Source organism: Neopsephotus bourkii, unplaced genomic scaffold (assembly GCF_033783945.1).
Source record: "Neopsephotus bourkii isolate Nb327-2 ecotype Australia unplaced genomic scaffold, CSIRO-AGI_Nbou_v1 NB_196, whole genome shotgun sequence".
NCBI classification, from domain to species: Eukaryota; Metazoa; Chordata; class Aves; order Psittaciformes; family Psittacidae; genus Neopsephotus; species Neopsephotus bourkii.
This window is the reverse complement of record NW_026900709.1, coordinates 14,941,622-14,969,162: the sequence shown is the minus strand read 5'-3', so window position 1 is coordinate 14,969,162 and position 27,541 is coordinate 14,941,622. Positions and strand designations below refer to the sequence as shown.

At 38.5% G+C, this 27,541-nt stretch overlaps 1 long non-coding RNA gene across 1 annotated transcript; it reads left to right on the top strand.

Annotated features, from left to right (window-relative positions):
- The first annotated feature begins 271 nt into the window (after positions 1-271).
- Positions 272-27,541, top strand: LOC133207200 (uncharacterized). The gene is made up of 3 exons (XR_009723977.1): positions 272-407; positions 20,332-20,456; positions 26,593-27,541. It is a non-coding gene; the product is annotated as an uncharacterized LOC133207200 (long non-coding RNA).

The window sequence follows — 27,541 nt, the reverse complement described above, 5'->3', positions numbered from 1 at the left end:
AAGAGTTGTTATGGACCACTTCTAAAAATATATATATAAAAAAAGATTTTGTGAAGAAATGAGCTTTTGTGGTGCATCTGAGCAAGATAGAATGAAATCTACCTAGTTTAATTTTCATCACCACCCCCCCCCCCCCAATGGTGGACAGAACTTAGGTGAATGTAACCTCCTGATTTTACACAGCTGTAAGCTGTCTGCTTGTGTTGCTTAGTTAACAAGCTTAATAAAAACCAAGCACTGAGCCTCCTGAAGCAGCTAGAGCATTACAGAAGCTGCTTAAAAGAATTATGTTTTCAGGAAATTGTTTACACTCTAAAAACTCTAATGTGGCCTTCTTAAGAACCTGTATTTTTTTGTGAAGTTGGTGGGCAAATGCTACAAGTCATCAGTACAGTTTTTCCTCTTCTGTGATTTGTAGCCACCATAATCTGTTTTGGAGATTTTTGGAGTCTTTAAGCTTATAGGTGGTAAATCTTGTGTAAGCAATGTTTGTAACCTTTTGATGATATATTTTATTGTGGAGCCTGGGTCTTTTGTGACAATGAAATTTTTCTGTTTCATATATAACGTCCTGCATGGTTGTTGTCAAAAGAAGGGTCTGGAGGGAAAAAATGTTGAACTGCAACTGGATATGCCTTACTAGTTGATTTTGATAAATTATATACTATTTAATTTAAATCTGGCACCCAGCTTAATAAGAGAGTAGATAGTTGCTTCATAGTTAGATGACTCTAAGTGAACAGCATGTGAGCACAGCTAACTATGCTTGTGCTTAACTAGGGGTTTTGGATTTAAGTTAATATTGCGCTTTTACCTGCTGGACTATCTATGTTTGGGGAGTGGGGGAAAAGAGGATATGAAAACAGATGCTAGTTATGACTGCTTGATTTTTTACCTGGGTATGAATTGGAATATGAATGGGGAGAAAGTTGTGAAAATTGGGATTTGCTTGAAGTGTTGCTGTAGCAGGTCTGGGTATCTCTCTGCTGTTTGAACAGGCTTGAAAGGGTAGGAGAAAGGCCAAGTGTGGCCCTGCATCGCTTGGAAAAAAAAATCATCCTCAGTCTGACTCAGAACAGATCTGATTTTCTTACAGATCATAACAATAGTAGTGAGATTGTTATGCCATGTGCCTGAAAATTGTTGCCTGTTTAAAGATACAATGGTTGTCAAAGTTATTAGTGTAGCTGTAAATCTTTCTCATGGATCATTGCGTCTGGCTAATTCCTTCTGCACCTGAGTGTTTGGTACACAGATATATGTAAGGAATATTAGAAAGATTAAAAATACCGCCTGGTTTACAGGAAACTTTGTTTCAGTACCCCTACACTATGGTCCTGAATATGCAGAGGACGGTGTTAAGGGGACAGATTTAACAGTTCAAAGAAGTCTGCAAGCTTTATTTAGTAGGGTTCTTGGGTTGTAGGAAAGTTTTCTATTTTTACAGTTCTCATATAAAACTTTATACAAAATCTGCAGCTGGGGAAAAGAAAAAACCCACCCTAAAAGGGCACTGTGAACTGGTTGTGAAATGTTCATAAACATAGTTGGGTATTAGTGAGGAAGGCATGAGAGGGAAACAGGGCCTGTCCATATCACTGAGGACTTTATAAATGGGTGTGAAGTTGGGAACTGTTTGGAAGAGTTGGGAACCTTTGGAATTGATGAGTTATATTCTGGTAAGACAAAGTAATGAAGCAAAATGTCAATTTAGATTTTTTCCTCCAATTTTACTTTGCTATTTCACGCTAAAATTGTGAGTTTTACCTGGAGCCGAAAGTAAATGGTAGCAGACACTGGTTCCCACAAACCAGTCAGGTTTTTAGAAATCTAATGTTCTTGAGAAGACATAATTTTTTTATTTTTTTTTAGTGCAATGATTTTGGTCTCTCAAAAACCAGGTCTACAAAAAAAGCATAAAAAAACCCTATCTAAATATGCCTTATTCAGTGGATAAGTTTTTATGCTTGTGGGTTTTGGGGGAAGTTGACTAGTTGTCAGGAAAAAAGTATTAAAGCAATTCTAATTCATGAAGACATATATGTGGAGACAGTGTTCTCACAGGAGAATGGATAATTGGTACATAAATCCTGAAAGATACAGCAAGGCCATGAGAGGCCCAAGGAAACCTAAAGAAGCTAGATAAGAAGAAGCCGGAATTAATGAAGTTAAGGAGAACTGTGGACTGTTGGCAAGCTTTCAAGGTCAAGTTCTCACACCTGTGCTTAACCAATTATGTGTTAGTCACTAAGGGTCTTCAAGACATGTATCCAATCATAATATGCCAAATCACTGTGAGTGCTTGTAAAAAGTAGTATATAAGGGGTTAAGGCTTTGTAATAAACGGCTTTTGTCTGATCATATTGATCTCTGACTGGGTCCATATATTTTCTGCGGCACATATAAGAACTGATTTAGGTAGCTGCCTGAAGCTGTCACCACAACAAAACTAGCTAACTCAGTTATGTCACTCTTTGCCCCTTCAGTGTTAACTAAATGCAGACAAGCTATTTGGTTACAGCCTTATTAAATAGGCTTCTTATCCTGCTTCTCCACTGAAGGCTTCAGCTTTTAGTATCACTTTTTCCTCTTATCCTGGATCTTACAGTTTTATTTTATAATAGTCTGTGTTCTTCGTACATGTTTATGTTACTTGAAGCCCTTAATGTCAGAATTTTTTTTTCCTAGATGGTAGATATTGGTATGCTGATCATGCTTAAAGGAATTATAACGTACAGTGTATATCATAGGTTTCTTACTGAATGTGCAATAGAAGAAGAATTGGTGGTGTCATGAGAAGTCAAAATGTGGGACCTTCGGCTTTTTTGCTTAAATTTCTTTTCTGACTACAGGGTTATAGACATAACAAAATACCACTACAGAATTATTTTAGATGAAAGAATATAAACATAATAAAGACAAGTAGGAGATCTGAAGGCCAGAGGGTAAGGTGTAAGTGACTGATGACATGCCAGCCAGCAGCTAGCCTGCAGGCATTCAGTGTTCAGAGAATGAAAGGTAAGGACACAAAGACGTATGTGGCAGGCATATATATTATTTGTGTATAAAGTGTATTTTTGTGAAGTGTGCTAGGTTTCTTTCCTACATTCACAGTTTGGATATATGTTGAGTATATAGCACTGTGCTTACTGGTTGGTTAGCTTAATTGGTTCAGTTCTCTTTCTGAAGTGTAGCAGAAGATGGTAATACTGCAAGTGCTGTTTCTTCTGGAAAACTTTCTGTTCATGATTCACTGATCACATGAAGTGAAGTGCAATCCTAGAGCTTTTACTATAATATTTCTCCAGTGCCTTAACATATCCTATGCAGAAATAAAGCAAGTTGCTTCGGTTACTATGTATGAGCTTTTGTTTTCAAAAGATTAAACTTGCGTTATTGTATTAATTACTGTTACTAGTGCTTCCCTTTTTGATCCTGCTTTTCTGTGCTTTAATCCTTGAATGTCTTCAGAATGAATGCTACTCAATGACATGATTCCCTTGCTTTTTAGGGAATCTCTCTTCTGTGTTTTCTGAAGTTGATGGTGAACTGAATGTATATTTACAGTAGCTCAATGCTGCCTTTAATATGGTAAGCTATGGGCTCATTTGGAAAACTAAGGTCAATTTACTCAGTACTTCTGGTTAATATACTTTGAATAGGAAAAAAACCCACCTTTTCCTAATATTTTGATATGCATATCCTTTGTATCCCCAATACAAAATAGTAATTCTTTCCTGAAGTTCTTTGCTAATGTTTTTAATTCCTTTTTGCAGAATTAAGGTTTCTTACCCAGGTATATACTGATACAGCTCATTCTTAAGCTGTATTGTGATGAACTCACCCAGCAAGGGTTAAGGAGCACAGCTTTTTGCTGGGTGCTGGAGTTAATGCATTACCACAATCCTCTAGGCTTCCGCTGCAAATTCCCATCAAAAGACTGTATTGTTAAGGTATAATGTTCAAAGTCAGTTGTTCATAAACGACGTGCTTGGTCCTGCAGGCACTAGGGGGCAATATTTGACTTCTTTTGGTGTATACTGCAAAGTGCTAAGGATCCTCGATGGTCTATCGAGGTGTAGCTTGATATAAGTGATATCTTGTAAGCACTGAAATCAGTGTTAGGATTCTCACTTCATTTGCTGCTTACACAGTACCTAGTGGAAAAGTATTTTCTACAAACACACTGACAGTTGAAAACAAATAGTGAAAAAAACAGCATCTAAACTTAAAATCCATTTTGGGCATTTTGACATGCTAGAAGATTTGTTAGAGATGGAAAATAAAAATACAATCAAGTGATACTGTTAGAATTCTTTTTCTCAGAAGAGTGTCATATGGAAATATGACAAAAGTTAAGTACGAAAAGTGATAATTGTGTCCTTTTGTCTTCTCTTTGTTTGTTCATGACAATCTTGGTAACGGCACTTTTTATAACTGTTCATTTATGAGTCCTGTATAGAATCATAGAATAGTTTGGGTTGGAAGGGACCTTAATGATCATTTAGTTCCAGCTCACTGCCACAAACTGACACATCTACTGGACCAAGTTGCTCAAAACCCCATCCAAGCTTACCTTGAATACTTCCAGGGATGGGGCAGACACAGCTTCTCTTAAACATTTTTGGACTCATGTACCTCTTTGTTTCTATGCAGAGGGTGGGGACATACAGGGTTGCAAATATGATAAAGGAAGTTGGTATTTGAATCACACTACGTAAGTATTTAACATATTTACAGTGTAAAACATTAGAGGAAATAAATATTATAGTTCATTGTCCTGGGTTTAGCAGTAGCAGTCAATTTTTTCTCCTTCTTAGTAGCTGGTGCTTCAGTAGAACTTCAGTATGAATTAGAGTCAAAGGCAGCCAAGTGGTATGCCACGATTGATATTGGCAATGCATTTTTCTCAGTTCCTTTGGCAGCAGAGTGTAGGCCACAGTTTGCTTTTTCTTGGAGGGGCGTCCAGTTCACTTGGAACCAACTGCCCCAGGGGTGGAAACGCAGCCCTACCATTTGTCGTGCACTGATCCAGACTGCACTGGAACAGGGGCAAGCTCCAGAACACCTGCAATACATTGATGACATTATAGTGTGGGGTGATACAGCAGAAGAAGTCTTTGAGAAAGGGAGGAAAATAATCCAAATCCTGCTGAAAGCTGGTTTTGCCATAAAACAGAGTAAGGTCAAGGGACCTGCACAGGAGATTCAATTTTGGGGAATAAAATGGCAGGATGGATGTAGACAGATCCCCACAGATGCGATCAACAAGATTAATAGCAATGTCTCCACCAACTAATAAGAAAGAAATACAAGCTTTCTTGGGTGCAGTGGGGTTCTGGAGAATGCACATCCCAAATTACATTTCGATTGTAAGCCCTCTCTATCATATGACCCGGAAGAAGAATGATTTTAAATGTGGCCCTGAGCAACAACAGGCCTTTGAGCAAATTAAACATGAGATAGTTCATGCAGTAGCCCTTGGACGGGACTGGGCCAGATGTAAAAGATGTGCTCTAAACTGCAGCCGGGGAGAATGGTCCTACCTGGAGCCTCTGGCAGAAAACTCCAGGGGAGACTTGAGGTCAACCCCTCGGCTTTTGGAGTCGGGGATACAAAGAATCTGAGGCCAGCTATACCCCAACTGAGAAAGAGATACTGGCAGCCTATGAAGGGGTTTGAGCTGCTTCGGAAGTGATTGGCACTGAAGCACAGCTCCTCCTGGCACCCCAGTTGCCCGTGTTGGGCTGGATGTTCAATGTTCAAAGGCAGGGTCTCCTCTACACATCATGCAACTGATGCTACATGGAGTAAATGGGCTGCACTAACTACACAATGAGCTCGAATAGGAAATCCCAGTCGTCCAGGCATTCTAGAAGTCATCATGGACTGGCCAGAGGACAAAGATTTTGGAATGCTACCAGAGGAGGAGGTGATGCATGCTGGAGAGGACCCACCATATAATAAACTGTCAGAAAGTGAAAAACAGTATGCCTTGTTTACTGATGGGTCCTGCCGTATTGTGGGAAGGCATCGGAGATGGAAGGCAGTTGTATGGAGTCCTCAATGACAAGTTGCAGAAACTGCTGAAGGAGGGGGTAAATTGAGTCAGTTTGCCGATGTGAAAGCCATTCAGCTGGACCTGGACATTGCTGAACAAGAAAAGTGGCCAGTACTTTATCCCTATACTGACTCATGGATGGTGGCAAATGCCCTGTGGGGGGTGGTTGCAGCAATGGAAGCAGAGCAACTGGCAACGCAGAGGTAAACCCATCTGGGCTGCTGCACTGTAGCAAGATACCACTGCCCAGGTGCAGAACGTAGTGGTGAAGGTATGCCATGTAGATGCCCCTGTACCCAAGAGTCGGGCCACTGAGGCACACCAGAACAACCAACAAGTGGATAAAGCTGCTAAGATTGAAGTGGCTCAGATGGACTTACATTGGCAACATAAAAGTGAATTATTTTTGGCCCCGTGGACCCATGACACTTCAAGACACCAGGGCAGAGATGCAACATACAGATGGGCCCGTGATCGAGGGGTGGACTTAACAATGGACACTATTACAGTATCACAGTATGTTAGAGATTGGAAGGGACCTCAAAAGATCATCTAGTCCAATCCCCCTGCCGGAGCAGGAACACCTAGATAAGGTTACACAGGAACGTGTCCAGGCGGGTTTTGAATGTCTCCAAAGAAGGAGATTCCACAACCTCCCTGGGCAGCCTGTTCCAGTGTTCTGTCACCCTCACTGAGAAGAAGTTTCTTCTCAAGTTTAAGTGGAACCTCTTGTGTTCCAGTTTGTACCCATTGCCCCTTGTCCTATCATTGTTTGCCACTGAGAAGAGCCTGGCTCCATCCTTGTGACACTCCCCCTTTATATATTTATATACACTAATAAGGTCACCCCTCAGTCTCTTCTTCTCCAAATATAGAGACCCAGCTCCCTCAGTCTTTCCTCATAAGGGAGATGCTCCACTCCCTTAATCATCTTAGTTGCCCTTAGTTCGCTGGACTCTCTCCAGCAGGTCCCTGTCCTTCTTAAACTGAGGGGCCCAGAACTGGACACAATATTCCAGATGGGGTCTCACCACGGCCGAGTAGAGGGGAAGGAGGACCTCTCTCGACCTACTAACCACCCCCCTTCTAATACACCCCAGGATGCCATTGGCCTTCTTGGCCACAAGGGCACAGTGTCGGCTCATGGTCACCCTGTCGTCCACCAGGACCCCCAGGTCCCTCTCCCCTACACTGCTCTCTAACAGGTCGTTCCCCAACCTATACTGGAACCTGGGGTTGTTCCTGCCCAGATGCAGGACTCTACACTTTCCCTTGTTATATTTCATCAAGTTACTCCCTGCCCAACTCTCCAGCCTGTCCAGGTCTCGCTGGATGGCAGCACAGCCTTCTGGCGTGTCAGCCACTCCTCCCAGCTTAGTGTCATCAGCAAACTTGCTGATAGTACACTCAATTCCCTCATCTAAATCATTGATGAATATATTAAATAATACTGGTCCCAGTACCGACCCTTGAGGCACTCCACTAGATACAGGCCTCCAACTAGACTCCGCCCCATAGACTACAACTGTCTGGCTTCTCTCCTTCAGCCAGTTCACAGTCCACCTCACTACCTGATCATCCAGACCACACTTCCTCAATTTAGCCACAAGGATGCTGTGGGAAACCGTGTCAAACGCTTTGCTGAAGTCAAGGTAGACCATATCCACCGCTCTGCCATCATCCATCCACCGTGTTATTTCCTCATAAAAGGCTACGAGATTGGTCAAGCATGACTTCCCCTTGGTGAAGTCCTGTTGACTGCTGCTCATAACCCTCTTATCCTTGATATGCCTTAAGATGGCACCAAGGATAAGGTGTTCCATCACTATTGCCCAGGTTATTCATGAGTGTGAAACATGTGCTGCAATTAAACAAGCCAAACGGTTAAAACCTCTTTGGTATGGGGGACAATGGCTGAAGTACAAATATGGGGAGGCCTGGCAGATTGACTATATCACACTGCCACCAACCCTCCAAGGCAAGCGCCATGTGCTTACCATGGTGGAAGCGACCACCAGATGGCTGGAAACGTACACTGTGGCCCTTGCTGCTGCCCAGAACACTATCCTGGGCCTTGAGAAGCAGATTTTGTGGTGACACGACACTCCAGAGAGAACTGAGTCAGACAATGGGACTCATTTCTTGGACAGCCTTATAGACACTTGGGCCAAAGAGCATGTCATTGAGTGGGTATATCACATCCCCTACCATGCAGCAGCCTCTGGGAAAATCGAACGGTACAATGGGCTGTTAAAAACTACACTGAGAGCAATGGGTGGGGGAACTTTCAAGCATTGGGATACACACTTACCAAAGGCCACCTGGTTGGTCAACACCAGAGAATCTGCCAACAGGGCTGGCCCAGCCCGGTCAGAACTTTTACATACTGTAGAGGGGGACAAAGTTTCTGTGGTGCAAATGAAAAATTTGCTGGGGAAGACAGTCTGGGTTATTCCTGCTTCAGGTAAAGGCAAACCCGCTCTTGGGATTGCTTTTGCTCAGGGACCCAGATATACTTGGTGGGTAATGTGGGAAGATGGGGAAGCCAGTTGTATACCTCAAGGGGATTTGATTTTGGGGGAAAACAGCCAATGAACTTAATTGTATGCTGTTGCTTGCTGTGTAATACTTTTATAGCCCATCAGCTAGATGTCTTCAAGTCGCCAGCAACTGGCCCTGACTTCCCCCAACCATCATCCTAACAGAGAATGAACTTTGATAGAACCAGAAGCGTTCTGCAGTAAAGGAACGATCAGCATCAGCAGGCAATGATCCAACACTGCACACAGCCTTTCCTGCCCTGAGAGACTGTTACAAGAGATGGAACCTGACATCATGGACCAAATGGATTCGGCAGCATCATAGGGATTGGTCCATGCACTAAGAAATCATCTCCTCTCTGTCTATGTGTGTATGTAGATGTATATATGTGTAAGAGCGATGGTATATTGAAAATGTGGGATCTGAGCATGACGTGAATGGTATGGAATAAGGGGTGGATACTGTTCTGGGTTCAGCAGTAGCAGTCAATTTTTATTCCTTCTTAGTAACTGGTGCAGCACTGTGTTTTGACTTTCAGCCCTGGCTTTTTGGTTGTTGCAAAGTCATGTTTACTCTGACCAAGGACTTCGTGAGTTTCATGCTCTGCTAGGGAGGAGGGGAGGCTGGGAGGAACCAGAGACAGGACACCTGACTCAAGCTAGCCAAAGAGGTATTCCATACCACAGCATGTCATGCCCAGGGAGGTAACTGGGAGTTACTGGGCACAGCACGGGCTCTCTTTTGGGTCAGACTCATTTCAGTGGGTGGTATTGTATTCTCTTCCCTTGTTATTTTCGCTTATCATTATTATCATTGGTGGTAGCAGTAGTGATTTGTTTTATACCTTAGTTACTGGACTGCTCTTATCTCAACCTGTGGGAGTTACATTCTTTCAATTCTCCTCCCCATCCCTCCCGGGGGGGTGGGGGGGGGGGGGCAGGGCGGTGGAAAGAAAGAGGGAGGAAGTGGGGGAGTGAGTGCATGAGCTGTGTGGCTGGGTTTAAACCACGACATTCATTTATAATCATAGAATCATAGAATACTTAGGGTTGGAAAGGGCTTTAAGATCATCTAGTTCCAAATCCCTTGCCATGGGCTGGAACACTTCACATTAGACCATGTTGCCCAAGGCTGTGTTCAGCCTGGCATTGAACACTGACAGTGACGGAGCACTTACCACTTCTTTGGGCAGCCTGTTCCGGTGCCTCACCACCCTCACAGTAAAGGACTTCTTCCTTATATCTGAGCTGAACTTCCCCTGTTTAAGTTTGAACCCATTACCGTTTGTCCAGTCACTACAATCCCTGATGAAGAATCTTTCTCTAGCATCCTTGTAGGCCCCCTTCACATACTGGAAGGCTGTTATGAGGTTTCCACACAGCCCTTTCTTCCTCAGGCTGAACTTTCGCATCCTGTCTTCCTACAGGAGGTGTCTCCTGATCATCCTCATGGCCCTCCTCTGGACTTGTTCCAACAGCTTCATGCCACTTTTATGTTGAGGACACCAGAACTGCACACAATACTCCAAGTGGGGTTTCAGGAGAGCTAAGTAGAGGGCCAGGATCACCTCTTTTGACATGCTGGTCATGCTTCTTTTGATACTGCCCAGTATATGATGTACCAAGAGACTGAACATTTTTGCTCTGCTTCAGGAAACTGTGAAATCCCCATAAGTTTTTATTATTTTAAAATATGAGTCGTGGATAGAATATTAATAATAAAATCTTGGACAAAGTGAAGTCAATGGTGTAACTCCTAAATGCCCTATGGTATATTGTATGACTATAGCATAAGAGCTAACCAATTACATACATTTGGAGGGTGTAATGGATTATTTTGTTATGCTGCTTGTGTGTTTTTGTTTCTGGTGTATCTGACAGACTTGTTTGTAAAGTCCTGTATTAGATTCTACAGTAATACATGTTTGGAGTGGTTAGAAAGTGAAAGACTCATAAGGAGTAGAAGAACAGGTGTTTTTTGTTTGCCAAAAGGACTAGCAAGGGGAAGGAGGAAAGAAGGAAAAAGCTAGAAATGGCCTGTTGGAAGTAACAGTTTTAAAATGATAGGACAAAAATAAGTAGGAGGTGATCAGGCTTGTCAAATGCTGTTTTGCTACTGATTTTCCTGCCATTTAGTTTCTCTTTTGATTATGTTTGCAGCCTCTCAGATTTTTCTTTCTAGAAGTATTTTCTGATTTGCCACTCCTAATGTTTTATCTTAGTTAAGTGATTAAGTGCTTCCCAATCACCATTCCATTTGTAATCACATTTGATTGCTCATTTTAACCCTAAATTAATACATCTCATTGTGAAAAGCAGCCAAGAAGTTTTTGGCAACAGTTTCTGATTTTATTTCAGAGCAAGGATGAAGAGCTACATGCAAATATGGTTTCCTTAGTTTTTCATTATTACAGAGAAGCGAAGAAAGAGGAAGGTCTCTAAAGGAAAGAAACAAAAAAAGTCTAGCAGATTTCCAGTGTGTTGTCAATATGTCAATTTAAAATTCAGTGAAACAGTAAATCTCTTGATATGATACAAGGGATTTGATAAACATAGAGAGAGCAATATTTAATTAAATAAACCCCTACTGCTATGTAGGAGCTCCATATAACAAAATATGGAGACTTTTCCATTACCAGTAGGATGCTGATGTGTCTTACAAGTTGCTCTTCTATGTCAAAGCATAAATGACAGGTGGTATCAGTGACAACTTAGTTGTCTCCTGCTTCAAAATAGACTTGCTGTCAATTACTTTGGACTAGGGGTGAGTTAAATTTGGTTATGTATTTTTATTTGGTTACTTAATACTTATTATTTTTAACATTTCCAACTCATTCTTTTGTTAATGTTGACAGAATGACTCCTGATCGATTATGTGGGCTCCTAGTCATTAAGGTAGTATGATGATTAAGGTCAAATAAAGAAATTGCATTCAGTATTCCATGTTGTTAGCATCATACAACAACAGTAAGAATATATAGCAATATTTTCCAAAACACTGAAAGAAGGGGAATGAGAAATATTATACTTTCAGAAAAGTATCCCTGATTTCAGCATAATCTTCTCTTATTATGTTGAACATGCCATAAACTTTCTTGTGCATGAGTTCCCTGTTGCTGAGGATAATGATATTTTCCACTTACAGAAATATTGTGAAGAAAATGCCACTAATATTTTTCATAGATATTAATGTGATAGATACTATAGAAAATAATAGAAACAAAGAACAAACACAGAAACCTATTAACTTTATTTGAATTTTTAAAAAGTGTGTTTTCAGCAAGAAGTTAAGGAATAAATTTTGTTATAGCAGTGAACTGAATTTATTTCACTTTTGATCCATTTGCAGAGTGACTTATGTAGGAAGAAATCTGAGAGAAGTTAAAAGTTGCTAATGTGGAGCCTGCATGAAGTTGCTAAAAAGGAAAACTATGTAGGAAGAGCCTATAATTTTCATTCCTATCTTTGTACTTGGATTAATGCCCAGAATAGTGACAAATCTGACGTCATTAGAGAAGGACCAAGGATCAGCTCTGCTGGCAATAACAGCTAACTAAAGGAATGGATAACTGCATGCAATTATAATAAAGTATTTGCTAATAAAAACAATCTCTATTTTCAGTACAGATAACTGACAAGGGACTTTTTTAACACTCAAAGTAGCATTTTCAAGGGAGGAAGAAAAGGAAATGTTGATAACTTATGTGCAACTATGAGAATATATGCATATATATACATATGTCTATGTTCAACAGACAAATTCAGCTGAAGTTATTACAAAATATAGTTTCCCTCTCAAGGCCAAACCCATACCTTCTCTAGGAGAGTTACTGAAGAGGCATAAAGGGTGCATAATAAATGCCTCTTTTAGAAGTAGGGGTGGCATGTAATAGTATAGTTGTATTTATTTAATTTGTCCCCTCTGTCATTCAATCTTCTTATAAAAAAAAAAAAAAAAGGCACATACAGTAGGCTACTTTAAGTACTTCCCCACACACTTAGTCCCATGTTGCTATCCCTTGCTCAGCCTAACCTTGCCCTCTGCTTCTCAAGAAACACTGCCTTACCTACTTCCCCAGTTCTGCCTGCTTTCAGATGAACTACAGAAAACCTTCTTGTGCTGAGCTGATAATATCCTTGGAGAAACCAAGCAACAGACTTTTCTGGCTGTCTTTGGAGCCTGAGGTGGTCCCTGTAGTTCTCACCTCTCTTATTCAAGATTCAAATCATTATTTCTGTCTGGTTTCATAGAATTACAGAATGGTTTGCGTTGGAAGGGACCTTAAAGCTTGTCTAGTTCCAACCCCACTGTCAAAGGCAGAGACACCATATACTAGACCAGGTTGCTCGAAGCTCTGTCAAACCTGGTCTTGAACATTTTCAGGGATTGGGCAGCCACAGCTTCTCTGGGCAATCTGTGCCAGGTTTGGGGGTAAAGTATTTGTGACTGTAAGATGTAGTATTTCTGTCATTTGGAAGGGTTTAAAAAAGTGAGGCTCTGGCAGAAGAATAACCAAAAGAGGGCCAAATGGAGCAAAACAGTGGTATTTTGTAATGAATAGATGCATAAATAATTTTTTTCAGGTTTTTTTTTTGTTGTTTTTGTTGTGTTTGTTTTGGTTTACTGCAAGGTTTTGTTGTTTGGTGGGTTCTTTTAGGTTTTTTTTTTTAATTTTTTTTTAACATGGTTATATATATGGAAAAGGGAAGCAGGTCATACCACTAGGTTTGTGTATGGAGCAAGATTTTGCTGTAGTACTGCATGAACAGAAGATCCCCTTGTGTACTGAGATGTTAGTTGTATTAATTTTGGGTTTTTTTTGGCTTCCTTGCAATGCTTTTATAGCATGGTCAGTCTAAAAGGAATGTAGAATTGTAAGGAGTCTGCTGCTAATATTGGCCAAATAACATCCAGAAACAAGATATGTATTTGAACAGTAGACATATTTTCCTCATTGAATGGAGAATTTACCTGCAGAGAAGTCAGCTTTTTAGTATTCCTGATGCTATAGTATTCTCTGGCCTTATGTCTTTACTCATTTATTAAAATGTTTACTGTTTTGGGGAAAGGAATAAATTATAGATGATAGAGGGTCTATTTAGATTGGGTCTATTCTGAGAGACCAGGTGACTTTACTGAATATGCTTCACACTTAGTATAACAAAAGGTAGTCTTTCAACACCTCTTTCTTTACTATACAATAGTATGCTAATGCAAACATGTATCTAAAACTAGATGCATTCTTTTTTAAAATCATTGCGTATCCTGCACTTTTTGCCTACTGAACATAAAATTAGAGTGAGACTATAGAAACAATGCTATTTTCTACAAAGAATTTTAGTCTTGGCTCTTCTATTTAGGGCACTCCCAAATAGAGGGCACATGGAGTAAAACTGAGTAAAATATAGTAAATACAAAGTTGTAAAATAAAAAGCATAATTTTTGTTCATGGGAGTAATTTTTATTATGTGATCAAATATTTTAGGCAATGCAACATAGCTGTCATGCTTTTACATATAAAGAGGCAGTATTATTTAAAGCAAGACCAGATATATATATGCATATGTATATTTTTATACTAGAACCAGGGCTTACCTGGCTTAGTACTAGTTGGCAGTGATCTACTTTGGGGCTGAAAGACTGCAGTAATTCAAACTGGTGACATTGCTTGGGAAGTAAAGACGTGTTTTAAATATTAACTGGTATGAAATATCTCATTGAAGGTTGTTGTTGGCACACATTATTCAACAACAACAGTCTGTTTGCAAGCAGAAATAGGAACATGTGATGATACAGCTGAGAAAAATAGCTCTCCATATTATGTCAGTTGCTAAGGATATAAACCTATCAGTGATATCTCATTTTAGGAGTTCACAGAATGAATAATATCTCTATGACTAACTATTAATGACATGGACTGAAAAAGAAGCACTGTTGGGTAACAGAAGGTAGAACAATTTTACTATATGCAGTGATGAACATTACCTTGCACAAGCAGTACAGACTTGAAGTAGGGTGGGTGGAGGTGCAGCTGGGTGGGAGGCAGAAAAGAAGATTGAGAGAATATGATTTATGGGTGCGAAATACAATCCTGTAAATAAAATTTAACATTAGAAATTTAACACTAGAGATGCTGCAGACTGGACTTTGAGTTTCCAGACACTCCTTGCTGCATTTTTGGATTAATGGCATTGTTATTTCTACAGCAATCATTAGTGACATTGCACAAAGGACTGCAGCTAGAGTTTCCATTAATATCGTTATGGATTACTGCTGTTGTAGTTCTAACTATTTAAGGTTATCTTCTATTAATTCTTTTCCTCTTTTCCTCACTGCATTTTTTTGCTAGCATACCATATGCAAATAAACATCTGATTTGTGTAACTGCAAACTAGTTGAACAGCCTTGCCCAGGCTTTTCAAATGTTGGCCTCCCGGCATAGCAGTAGATATTTTATTTAAATGCCTTTAAAGATGATTTAAAGATTATTGGTTCTACCTTAAAAACATAAGTTCAATTGATTATAAAATTGGAAATGTCTGGATGATCCAGGTAATGTCTAGCAGATTACTGGTACAGTTCACCAGATTTGGTTAAGTGTGCTACTGTGGTCGCAGTCATTGTAGGCAGGATAGGTACAGATATGCTTAAAGTGAGGAAACACACATTACTGTGAAGGAGTTGCAATACCTTGATTCCTGTTATAGCCAAGAGTTCTGATTGCATAGTAAGTTATTTCAGGTTATTTCCACTTAAAATGAGAATACTCTTTTCATGATCATTCTATGGATAGTTATTAGTGAACCATATATGATATTTAAAACTTGTCTGACAGCTTTCTTTTGTCTGTTCTATTTGCAAAATAAATATTTAGTAGTCCTGATCTACAGTGCCAGTTCAGAAAAGAAAGCTTGCAGGTGTGTTAAATCTGTTTTTCTTGTGGAATCCTCCAGCAGCAGCAAATTAAGGCCAAGGAGCTCTCTCCCATGCATGCAACTGCTATGTCACTCCTTTCCCATTATGCATCTTTGTGTTGAAGACCCTGCACACATTGAGTCATCTTGAGCTATTGCATTACCATACTAGCTCACAAGAGTGCAGCGTAGGGGTGGCTGGAAGGATGTCGCAGCCAAGAATTGAAACATAACTGACAGAGTAAGTCTAATTTTAGGTGCAAAAGTCTCAACAGTTTCTGTGCAAATAATGAGAAACAGGCATAAAGCTGTCTCAGTAGGTATTATACATGAGAAGTGTTCTTTTCAATGTTATTTTATCTAATTTGTATTTTGTGTATGTATTTGTATTACTTAATTTTTTTCTTCTCAAATAGTAAGTTATTTTAGTCATGATACCCCTAGATGTTTTGCAGCTATCCACATGTTTTAATATATTCCACTGCATTATATTTTTGGACTGATATTTAATCATGTATTTGTTTTGCTGAAGATTAACATAATCTATTAAGCAGATGTCTAACACGATTCATTTTGAAAATGTTCCTGTGGGCTTTGTTTTAAATAGCTGATTCTGCAAATTGTATTGCCTTTAAGATAACAGCAGCTGTTGTATGTACAGCATTTTTAAGGTGTTTAAGTCATTTAATGAAGTACTGCAACAGATCTAGTACATACACAGATATAAATACTCTGAGTGGGAAGAGAATAACACCCAGCTAGATACAAGTGCAAAATGGATGCTACAGCATTGATCAAAAACCTTAACATCTACAAATAGCAAGGAATTGATTACAGTATGAATCTAGCTATTGGACTGGGCAGCCTTGGCTCCAGAAGTATAGCTTACACACTACATTTACCCTGCTGATTGGACTCAGCAAAGTGAAATTCTCTGTGCCTTGAGCTAGATGAAGGGCTTTGTGAATCCTTGACAGCAGAACTCTGCTTAGTATTGTAGAAACTGACATAGCATAATCAGGTTTCTGAGTCTGGTCCTCCCAGAGCTGCTTGACATCACTTAAGGCATGGAGGAATTTTGAAAAAACCCTAAATCTATGTTTTTACAAGGATATTTCTTGGCTGCTACTTCATTTCTCCCTCTCATCCCTAACCTGACAGAGCAGTGTGTGGTGTTGGTGATTGTTTGTGGTGGGGGTTTTGTGTTTGTTTTTTTTATTTTTTTAAATTATTTTTAAAAATTGAGTTTACCTGTAGATCTGTTTGGTCTAAAGGGCACTTGATAGGAGTCTGGTGACACAGACCTTAATGGTGTTGGAATACCTGAATTTGCCTGTAGAAAATCTAGGTACCAGGAATATGATACAAGTAACTTTAAGTATTCCTCTGGATAATAGTCTTAAAAAATACATCAGTGACTGCATAAATGAAATTAATTAAAATATGGGATTATGAATAGTAAGACTCTTTGGACTTATGGCAAAGGTCCTGTAGCCTATAGAATCAGAATTCAAGCATGTTCCCACATGCTTTGCTAGCAGATATAAGGTGTTCGTGACAGAATAGCAGCTTTGCTTTCAGAAGAAAAGGGTCTTACAAATTTTGGCTTCTTATTGTGTTACTAATATCAAAAAGAAAATCCAGTGTAATGTCCTTATATAATTCAATACCAATAATAGTAAAAAACCAATGTTTTACGTTTTATATGCTGCCCAACATTTGAGATGTTTGTTTTCACTTTTAGTCTGCTTCCAGATCTGTACATGTTTGTGGAGACCCAGTTCTGTCAGAAGGGAAATGGTGATAAAATATGCATAGTATTGTTAATAGCACAAAGATAGCAGTATAAAAACATCTTTAGAAATTAGTGCCACAGATAGAAGACACAATAACTTCAACCTGTGTTTAGAGAGTCTCCGCTTTGAATCCATGTGCTTTTGGGCTTTGTAGTACTTGGATTTCCTCTCCATTTTGCTGCAGAAATTTCTTTTGAGTGCAGATTGTCAAATAGAAAAACCGTACGTAAAAGTCATTTAATTAATAGCGTGTATTAATATTTATGGAATTTGTTGAATCAAGGAAAAAATATTTGAAGCTGAATTACTTGCTGAAGAATAACTTTATAACAGAATGTTCAGTTGAAGGCGAGTCACTAATTGGTGTGTACCCCAGGGACTGATACTGGGGCCGGTACTGTTCAACCTTTTTGTTAATAACCTGGTGATGGAACAGAGTGCACCCTCAGCAAACTTGCAGGATGAGGTTTGCTGCATAATAGTATACACCAAATGGTTGAGCTGCTATTTAGATGGATCTGGACAGGCTGGAAAATTGAGCAGAGAGGAATCCCATGATGTTCAACAAAGGGCAGTGCCCAGGCCTACCAGTACCTGTTGGGGCCAAATGGCTGGAAAGCAGCTCTACGGAGTGGGATTTGGGGAATTTTCTGGGGGACATTAAGTTGAACATGAGCCAGCAACGTGCCTTCATGCAAAGGAAGCCAACATCCTGGGCTGCACTAGGAAGAGCACTGACAGGAGGCTGAGGCAGGTGATCCTTTTCCTCTGTATTTAGCATTAGTGAGGTCATATCTGGAGTACCATGTCTGCTTCTTGGCTTTCCAGTATGAGAAATACGGGGACTTCCATGAATGAGTCCATAAAAGGACCACAACAATCATCAAGGGATTGGAGCACCTGTTATCAAAAGAGGCTGAGAGAACTGGGACTTTCAATATGGAGAAGGCTCAGTGGGGGTCTTACATTATGTACCTTCTGGAAGACAGTGAAGATGAGGGAGCTAGTCTCTTGTCAGCAGTGCCTACTGATAGGACAAGAGGTGATGGGCACAAATTAAAATACTTGAAATACCCTATGAACAAAAGAAAACCCTATTCTACTGTGAGGATGGTCAAACTTCAGAATGGGCTGCTTAGATGGGTTGTATATTCTCCATCTGTGGAGATACTGAAAAGATGTCTGGACACAATCCTGGTCTGAGTGACTGTGCTTGCACAAGGGGGTTGAGCTGAATGATCTCAAAGGGGTCCTTTTTAACCTAAATCATTCTGCAATTTGTCTTACTTTCAGATAAAATGGTGGGAAAATGTTATCACAATGGCCGAGTACATGCATAAATCACAGGCAGCTCTTCTTAACGAGACTGAGTCCCTGGCAGTGTTCAAGGCCAGGTTGGATGAGGCCTTGGGTGATATGGTTTAGAGCAAGGTTTCCCTGCCCATTACAGGGGGGTTGGAACCTGATGATCTTAAGGCCCTTTCCAACTCTAACTATTCTATGATTCTATGAAATGTGGAAAAAAGCTGTGGTGGAATCTGTCATTGCAGCAACGATGCATCTTGTGCTCATGTCCTTCCCCATAAACTCATAGGGTTGTGCTTAAACCAGTGGATTCTGGTATCCTTCCTCCCAGGACTTTACTGCTCTGTAGAGATTCATGAAATAAGTTTTTGAGTTTAGCTTTCATAGATCCAATCTGTCAGCAGGTGGTGGGAAATGTTCATCTGGCATTGCAGTATGATGGTAAAAAGAAAGAATGGCTTAATAAAATGTGTGCACAACACCATTTTGACTTAATATAAGCAGGTGTGTTGGAAAAATTTACAGACAATCTGATATATTTAATGCTTAGAGAAACTGAAAACTGAGAACTATACTAATTATAACAGCAAAGTGGCCACTGTAACATGTTTTCTTTGCTGTCAAACCTATGAATCTTAGGATCTCTTTTTCAGATTTTAAAGGTCCATATGTATAGGTAAGTAAAAACCTCTAGTAAACATAATTTCGTTAAATGTTTTTATTCTACAGCATCATCCAAGATAGATAAGATTTTGTGGTGTATGAAAATTTGTATCTAAACCCTAATTTTTATCATATTTATTAAAAATGCGTTTATTCTTTTTGCTAGGCTTTTATGCCTAGTTGCAAGCATGTATAAAGTGTCAGTTTTCTGCTATAGTGGCTAGAAATTTTCTGCCCTTGTAATCTACTGCCAGTGGTGCAGCTACTGGCAGTAGATAATGTTTTAAGCTTTTGCATCAGTGAGCACATTTTACAGGCACTTTGAGCTATCCTACCATGCATTTGGAGGAAACATTGTGTCTCTTTTGACCACAAATTGAATTTACTTGCAGTTCTCCATTTTCTAAAATACAAAAAGATGGGGAGGTATGGGGTGTGAGAATAAGGGGAGAGAGCAAGGATGCAGCTGTAAAATTTTTTTAGGTAAAAACCATGATATGCAGTGAAAACTAAGAAATCTACTTCATTTATGCAAGCATGTGAAATCATTGATACTGCAATGGAGCATCCCCCTCTGCAGACATACAGAGGAGATTCTATGTGTATCAAATTCCCTGTGGTTTGGTTCTGGAATCAAAGTTCTTGTTGATTCTAGTATCTAAATTTGCCAACAGTGATTAGCATAGCTTTCAGATACTTAGAAACTTGGAGGACAGCTGAGTAATAAATTCATATGTGTAATTTTGATCATTATGGAATTTAACAAGATTCAAATATTTCTCGTATTAGTAAACTGTTCTATAACCATAGTAAGTTTTCAGTCATCTAGTTTACCCTTCAGTAGTTACCCTTTCAGTACAGTTGTGAAATGTGTACTGAATGAATCTTGCAGTTTCACCAGAAGTAGTCTGTGTTCACAAACATGTAGAATTCAAACCTAGAAGCTGGTGGGAAAATCCTCCTCCCTGTCCCATCCCGCACCCTTTTTTTTTTCTTTTTTTTTTTTTGTGTGTGTGTTATTGAAACCAACTCTTTTCTGTTGTCCTGTTAGGTGCTGTGTCATAAAGAGTGAAGTTCTGGTGGGTCCAGTGCTGAGTGCCATTCACCAACAGCTCCCATTAAAACTGACAAGGAACAAATATACCAAGAAAGGAGTTCGTCATGTGCTTCAGTAAAGTAAGTTAGTTGTGGTTTGTTTTTAGAGGCTATCACAAATAACTTTTACAGAGACCTTTTTAACTGTGTGCAAGCAGTACATGTTCAAGCCTAAAAAACAGAAAATAGACAATGTTAGCCTAGAGAGGAGGATCTGCGCAAGATGGAATTCTGTGAATTCCTGGAGTATATGAAAGTTTAGGCGAGATTAGGGGGCTGCAGAACATCTCAGTTTTCAACTATCCTTGTTTATAATGATTTATTCTTTGAAAAGGAAACCCAAACAACTTTGATATATTTCTTTGAGCACTGGTTTGTTTTTCACTGTAAAATGGCCTAGCTCTTTGTAGGTCAGGAGAGTGAGCATGCTTCCTGTGCATACTGATAGATATGTAAAATCTTAAAATGGTTGGGTTTATATTTATGTAAATAAAATGAAGGGAAAAGGCATTTACCCTGGAGGAGGTCAAGTATATAACCAGTCAGAAAGTGTCATGAAGAAATTGTTCCCCTTTCTAGTAGAGAGTTAATTTAAATACATTGACTGAATACATACTGTGAACCCATTTACAGTGGAAAGCATCCTTCTTTCGGAACTTAGATGTAACAGGAATGAAACACGGGTAACTTTGTTCTCCTTGCAACATTAGAATAACTAACTAGGAAGGTAAGGGCATACTGGGATAATACAAATTGTAAGGACGTCTCAACATTTAATTATGTTAATTTCTTTCCTTGTTAGTTCAATCCATCTTGTAGATAGTGTCATATGAAAACATTTCAGATAGGTTATTGTTTAAATAGTTAATTTAACTAAATGTTTTCTTGCTATAAATTACTAAATTTGCTCAGCCTCCTGGAAGGGTTATCTGTTTCTTAAAAGGAAGTAGTGCTTTTGAGTCACAATATCATGAACATAAAAAAGCAGAATATGGATGTAACAGAATATTTTATTTTTGCAGATGTCACCTAGAAAACTAGAATTCAATTTTTTTACAAGTACTAAAGTGCATCTTAAATAGTGGCCAAATAACATAAAGCTTTAATGAAATATCAGAAGAACTATGAAGTTGTATTTGATGATAATATATGTTACAAAAAGTGCATTGTTTGTGTTGAAGTTGGGGAGGAGACAATTAAATTTGAAATCTCTGTACTATTTGTGTACTTTCATGATCCTTACTTGATACTTACAAAGATCAAAGTATAGCTGATGGTGGTTGAGGGCAAAAAAGGGAGAATCTAGAGCTAAAAATCCTGTCAGCTTGTATCTTGATAATATGTCCTAGTAACTTAGAAATAACAATCACAATGCAAAAGTCTAGGTGTTGGGTTTTGGTTTTTGGTGGTGGGTTGTTTTTTTTTTTCCCTGAGTATTAAAACACAATCACAATTTAGTGAGTTTTTAGTAAATAGCAGCTGAACAAATGGCTTTCCACTTTTTTGATTGCCATGTAATGTAGTCCAGTGGAGTTGGAAGTTTATGGGTCCTTAGAGCAGTTAGTGATTGCTTTCCCTGCTTCTTAGAGCACTAGTGGTCTCTTTTTACCCTAGTAACCCTATGTCTCAGCCTGTTCTCCTTCTCTCCATATCCTGTAGGGCTTGTAAGGTTCCAGTCCTAGGAAGACTTTTTTTTGTAATGTCATAATGCCAAGTTTTTGTGTGTTGCACAGTTGAGCAACCTCAAGATTAACTTGCTTAAAATTTATGGATTTGCCAAGCATAATTAAAATTTATAATATATCCTTTATTTAAACCTAGATAGAACTTTTGAATCTGAATCTTATACTCCCAAAGTTACCTAAGTCAGTTTTTTTGCTTTTAAAAGGTGCATTCCCTTTGGGAAATTCCGAATTTAAAATACTTTAGTTTACAGAATTTAACTGCTTATCATTAGGTCTAATTTAATAGTTTTTATGCATCAAGATCTGATTCTAAGTCTCTTTTTTCAGTGCCTTAAGAAATCTTTGACAAGTCATTTGCTCTCCTTGATAAATAACATCCATATGTGATATTAATACGTATATCATATGACTTGCGATGCCTTTTTCCTCAGGGCATTCTAATATTTTGCCAAACTGTTTTACAATGTAGCTTTTAATACGCATGCTTAACTTTTATGGTCTGAAAATGAAACTACTATTAAAGTTGACTCTATGGGGTAGCAGACTGTAGCAGAAAGCTTTAGCTACCTGCTAAAGTTTCGAGCTTTAATGTAAACTGAATAGGGAGAAAATAAAAGGATCATGTCAACAATCTGTCAGCTAACCCAGTAAACGGAGATGAAATGTCAGCAACTTATCTGCCAGGAGGGATGAATCACTTGTCTCCCTGTCTGGGGAGAATCAGGATGGAGCGAACTGGCTTGCCAGACCATCTGCCCAGAGGTGCTGCTCTAGGAGAGAAATGGTCTGCTGGCTAATAGGGTCCAGAATGCTAGCCTGTAATCTTTTCTCAGGTACCATAAGCAAATGAATTACTTAAGAGAATGAGGAAATGGTAAAAATAAGAAATCTAAATATAATTTACACTGAGGCAGAGTTCTTTGATAACAAGATGTATGTTATTTAAAGAAGTATCTTTTAAGATATAAAGCTGTACTAATGGTGAGAAGGATACTGGAATCAGGCAATTTTAATTCCAGTGTATGTAATCTCAGGTGCATGATAATATAGTGAATCAGAGAAGTCTGTAAGATTTCCCCCCCACACACCTTTTAATTCTTGTTATTTTCTATTTCTCAAGACAGTTTTGATACTAGTATTTTATCTAGTATTCTAGTAATAGTTCTAGTAAATCCACATAAAAGAAGGTATAAAAATCATATTTAAAGAAGGGTGACTTTACAGACCTGTAGTTAAAACATTTTTGTATGCAAATATTCTACAAGGACTCTGTATTGGGCTTTACATCTGTTACACAACTAGGATATTAAAAAGAACTTAACACTTCACATCTAAAAAATGTAAAAGGAGTCTCCTCTGCATGTAAGAATTTGTAGATGATAATCACGTTGTTCAGTATTCAGGTGGATAAAATAATTTACTCAGAATAGTTTGTTAGTGTAACATTCAGTGAGTTTTGGCACCTTTGTCTTCCAGAACATTTTTCAGGACACTGGGAAGTATCAATTACTGGGGTTCTTTAGCTTCCTTGAAAAGTGAGTGCCCCTTGGTTCTTTGACGGTTTTTCCTGCGTTTCCCTGTGTTTGCCTGGCTTACAAGCTCTTTGGAATAGAAATTGATTCAGTTTGTGTATCACTTTTCAGCTTGTAATAAGTAACAAGTACAATAAATAGTAGTGAATCCATCCAGAAATGCATAGTTAAATAATAACAGATGCAGATGCAATAAGAAAAAAATACAAATAAAAGAAAACAGGAATAAGTTTGCCTAAGTAAATACTGATGCTTGAAAGTCAGATTTCATGTGAGGTGTTTTTCTTCTGCAAGTTGAGTGCCTGGATTTTTAATTAATTCCATACAAAAATATGCAGGTTGCTTTTTTCATGAGCTCAGAGCTTGAAGGATGTTTTGTGGAATTAAACTTCCTTTACTTGGCTTATGATTGCAAAGAATTAACCAAGTCTGCTCAGGTGTCTACCTTTACTGTTCTTGTATATTTCTGCATACATTTTAGTGTTGGTCTGTGATTTGTTTTAATCTCAAAGAATATGACTGTTAATTATCCCCTGTTATTGTGAATTCTTATGTGTCTTTTAATTGAATATTAGTTAATGCATATATGGTTTGTTTTTGTTTTTTTTTTCCAGATAAATTAAAGGAAAATAAGAGTTTGTTTCACACTTGTTTAAATTTTAATTGCCTTTTCAAGTAACAAACAAGCTTCAAGCTAAGACTTGCAGATGTTGAAAACTAGGTCATCTTGTTTATGCACAAACTCTGCTTGCTGTAGTGCAGAGTGGTGATCTATAAAAACAAAGGGTATTCCCAGGATTAGACAAGTCGATAAGAATGTTAGAGTATCCTTATTGCATCCTGCCATGAAATAACCATTATTTTTTATTAGTTATTCACCTACCATAATTCTGTTTTTTGCTTACTTGGATTTACTTTAGCTATCAGACTCTGGGTGAGTAATTTTTGTGAAGATTCTTCACTCAGAATCTAACCCATGGAGTCTAAGATTGGTATTTCACCAGGACTGATCCAGTGCTGTCTAGAATTTGGTCTCCTTTGCATGATAACTTTACACAGGACTGGTCATCATGAAGAGAACAGAATTGTGTCAATTATAGTCATACCATCTTTTTAACCACAAGATTAATTTGAAATGTGGTGACATAAATCTGTTTACTTCCTTCACCTCATGTTAGTCATACTGTCTCCCCTGTAAGCTATTCAGTTTATCACAGTATGATCACAGTATGTTAGAGATTGGAAGGGACTTCAAAAGATCATCTAGTCCAATCCCCCTGCCGGAGCAGGAACACCTAGATAAGGTTACACAGGAACGTGTCCAGGTGGGCTTTGAATGTCTCCAAAGAAGGAGATTCCACAACCTCCCTGGGCAGCCTGTTCCAGTGTTCCGTCACCCTCACTGAGGAGAAGTTTCTTCTCAGGTTTAAGTGGAACCTCTTGTGTTCCAATTTATACCCATTTCCCCTTGTCCTTTCATTGTTTGCCACTGAGAAGAGCCTGGCTCCATCCTCGTGACACTCCCCCTTTATATATTTATATACACTAATAAGGTCACCCCTCAATCTCCTCTTCTCCAAACTATAGAGACCCAGCTCCCTCAGCCTCTCCTCATAAGGGAGATGCTCCACTCCCTTAATCATCTTAGTTGCCCTTAGTTTGCTGAAGTGGTGCATATAAACGGGTTAATAGTTCTTATCTTTGCTGCAAAACCTTATTATTTAACTATTAGTCAGGACTGTGAGGGTAAGTATAAAATGCTGACATCACAGCAGGTTATATGGACACTACAGGATCACATGTGGTAAACTAGGGTCAACACTCAAAAGGCACAGTGAGAGTTCTGAAAATGTTGGTCCACCTTATCTGTGCTGTGTATTCACAGCCAGTATTTTTCAGTGACGTATTTTAGTGAGTCAGAATACAACCTGGTTTTCTAATTAAGACCTACATACATTTTGGGTTTGTTTTCTTTTTCTGAATCTCTTGCCTCTTTATGGAAGTATTAAGAAAGATATCAGATTTCAGAAAATTTTGAGATTTCAGTGCTTTTCATTTTAGCTTGGTAAATAGCACAAGAAGAGTGCTTCATTTACCCCTACTATTTTCCAGTCTTGTTCAGAACAAAAATGTGGTTTCATGAGAACTGAGAGAAAATGGTTAATATGCATTAGTTTTAAGTTTTCCTTATTAATTTCAGACTCTGTAAATTATTAGAGTCCTCATGCAGAAGTCTGCATTAATGCCACCCTAAGAGACGGAGCATTTGTCTCTGTAAGATACCTTTTTTTTGCATTTTTCACCTTTTTGTTACTCAGAAATGGTATAGGAATAGATATAACAAAATCTTACTGCAGTGCTTGCTAGGTTGAGTATATTGTCCACATGAAAGGCTTATTATCTCTTTCTGTTTCCCTGCCTCATCCTTTTCTGCCTGTTATCTTCCTGTCTGCTTCTATTTTAGGAACATATGAATATATGTAAATAGATGATCTTGAACGATTTGTGATTTATTTAGCAAGTCCCTCACTTTCTGATAGTGTGTAGGGTTTACTCAAAACATTAGCACTTTAAACTCACTGAGATGATATAGAACAGAAATGGAAGAAGCTTGCTTTGTTATTTAGAGCATTTGCTTCCCTTGGAAAACTCATTTAAGATAAAATTTGCAAAAATTGCTACTCTAGGTTGATAATGTTCTGCTTTTCTACTGGATGACTGGATTTTTAACAAAACCTGTATGGCAGATGGCTAGCTCCTTTAAAGTGAAATAAGTAAAACCTGGAAAGGGTCCAGTTTTCATCTGAAATTTCAGTGTATGAATGTAATATTGTAGTAAGTAAACAATTATCAATTTTGATGCCACTGCTGTCATTTTCCTTTGTATACTTGGTTCTTTGAATCCACTACATATGCAAACTGAATCTTACTCTCCATCTTTCCCCCATCATGAGTGAAACATAATATTTTCTAGTTATTTTATACATGGGTCCTTTACAGATCTAAACATATTACAAGGAAAAGCTTAAGGCTTGAGGCAAAGACCACATTCAGTAGCAACCATGTGACTCAACTGGCCAAGGATTGAAACAGAATTTAACTCTTGCTAGCATTTTATTGAAGTTTTAACCTGTGATGGCTTTTATTCATTTACACACAAATCTCAGTTGCAGCGCTTGAGCAGCTATGCGATGTAATCTGTACAAATGCAATAAAAAAACTTGAGAGGATGTAGAAAGTGGGGCAATGTCTTCACCTATGTCTCATTTTAAGTTATTAAAACAACTACATAAGTTGTTAACAAAACTGGCTGCATATGTCTTACCAAATGCTAGATTGGAATTGTAGATACAAGTGATTGTTTTCTTGGAACAATTAATACAGCTGGCAAAGTGGCATTTGGTTACAGAAACCTCTTTTTTGGACCTGAAAGAGAAACAACAAACTTCAAACTTAGATACAATTGAGAATAATTGGTCTTGGATTCTATGAGAAAAGAGGTAGCTGCTTCCTATTTAGTGAAGTGGGGGGGGAGGGTATAAGCAAGAAGATAGTGCCAAGGTGATTGTTTACTTGGAGAGAGTAATAGGTAAATTATAGCCTGTGGGATATGAACATGTTTCACTCGGAGTCAGTAGAGAAGCCAGAAATAACTTAGCTTGACCTTTAAATTCTGTTTCCAGAATTTGAATTTGGAAAGGAAGGGAAAGAAACAAAACAACACAATTTAGTGAATGATTTACTTAAGTTTACTTGATTTGCAATCCAAGTAAATGTAACATGCATCAGAAGCACTGAAGCAATAAAACCATTTTAGTGCAATTTTAAAGGCATTTCGTCAGCGAAGGTTTGCAGTTGAAATTGATCTGAAACATCTTTCATGTATTGTCTGTTAATTTTTTGCAAATAAAATACAAGGCTGTTGAATAGGCTGAAATTTCTTGTTTTA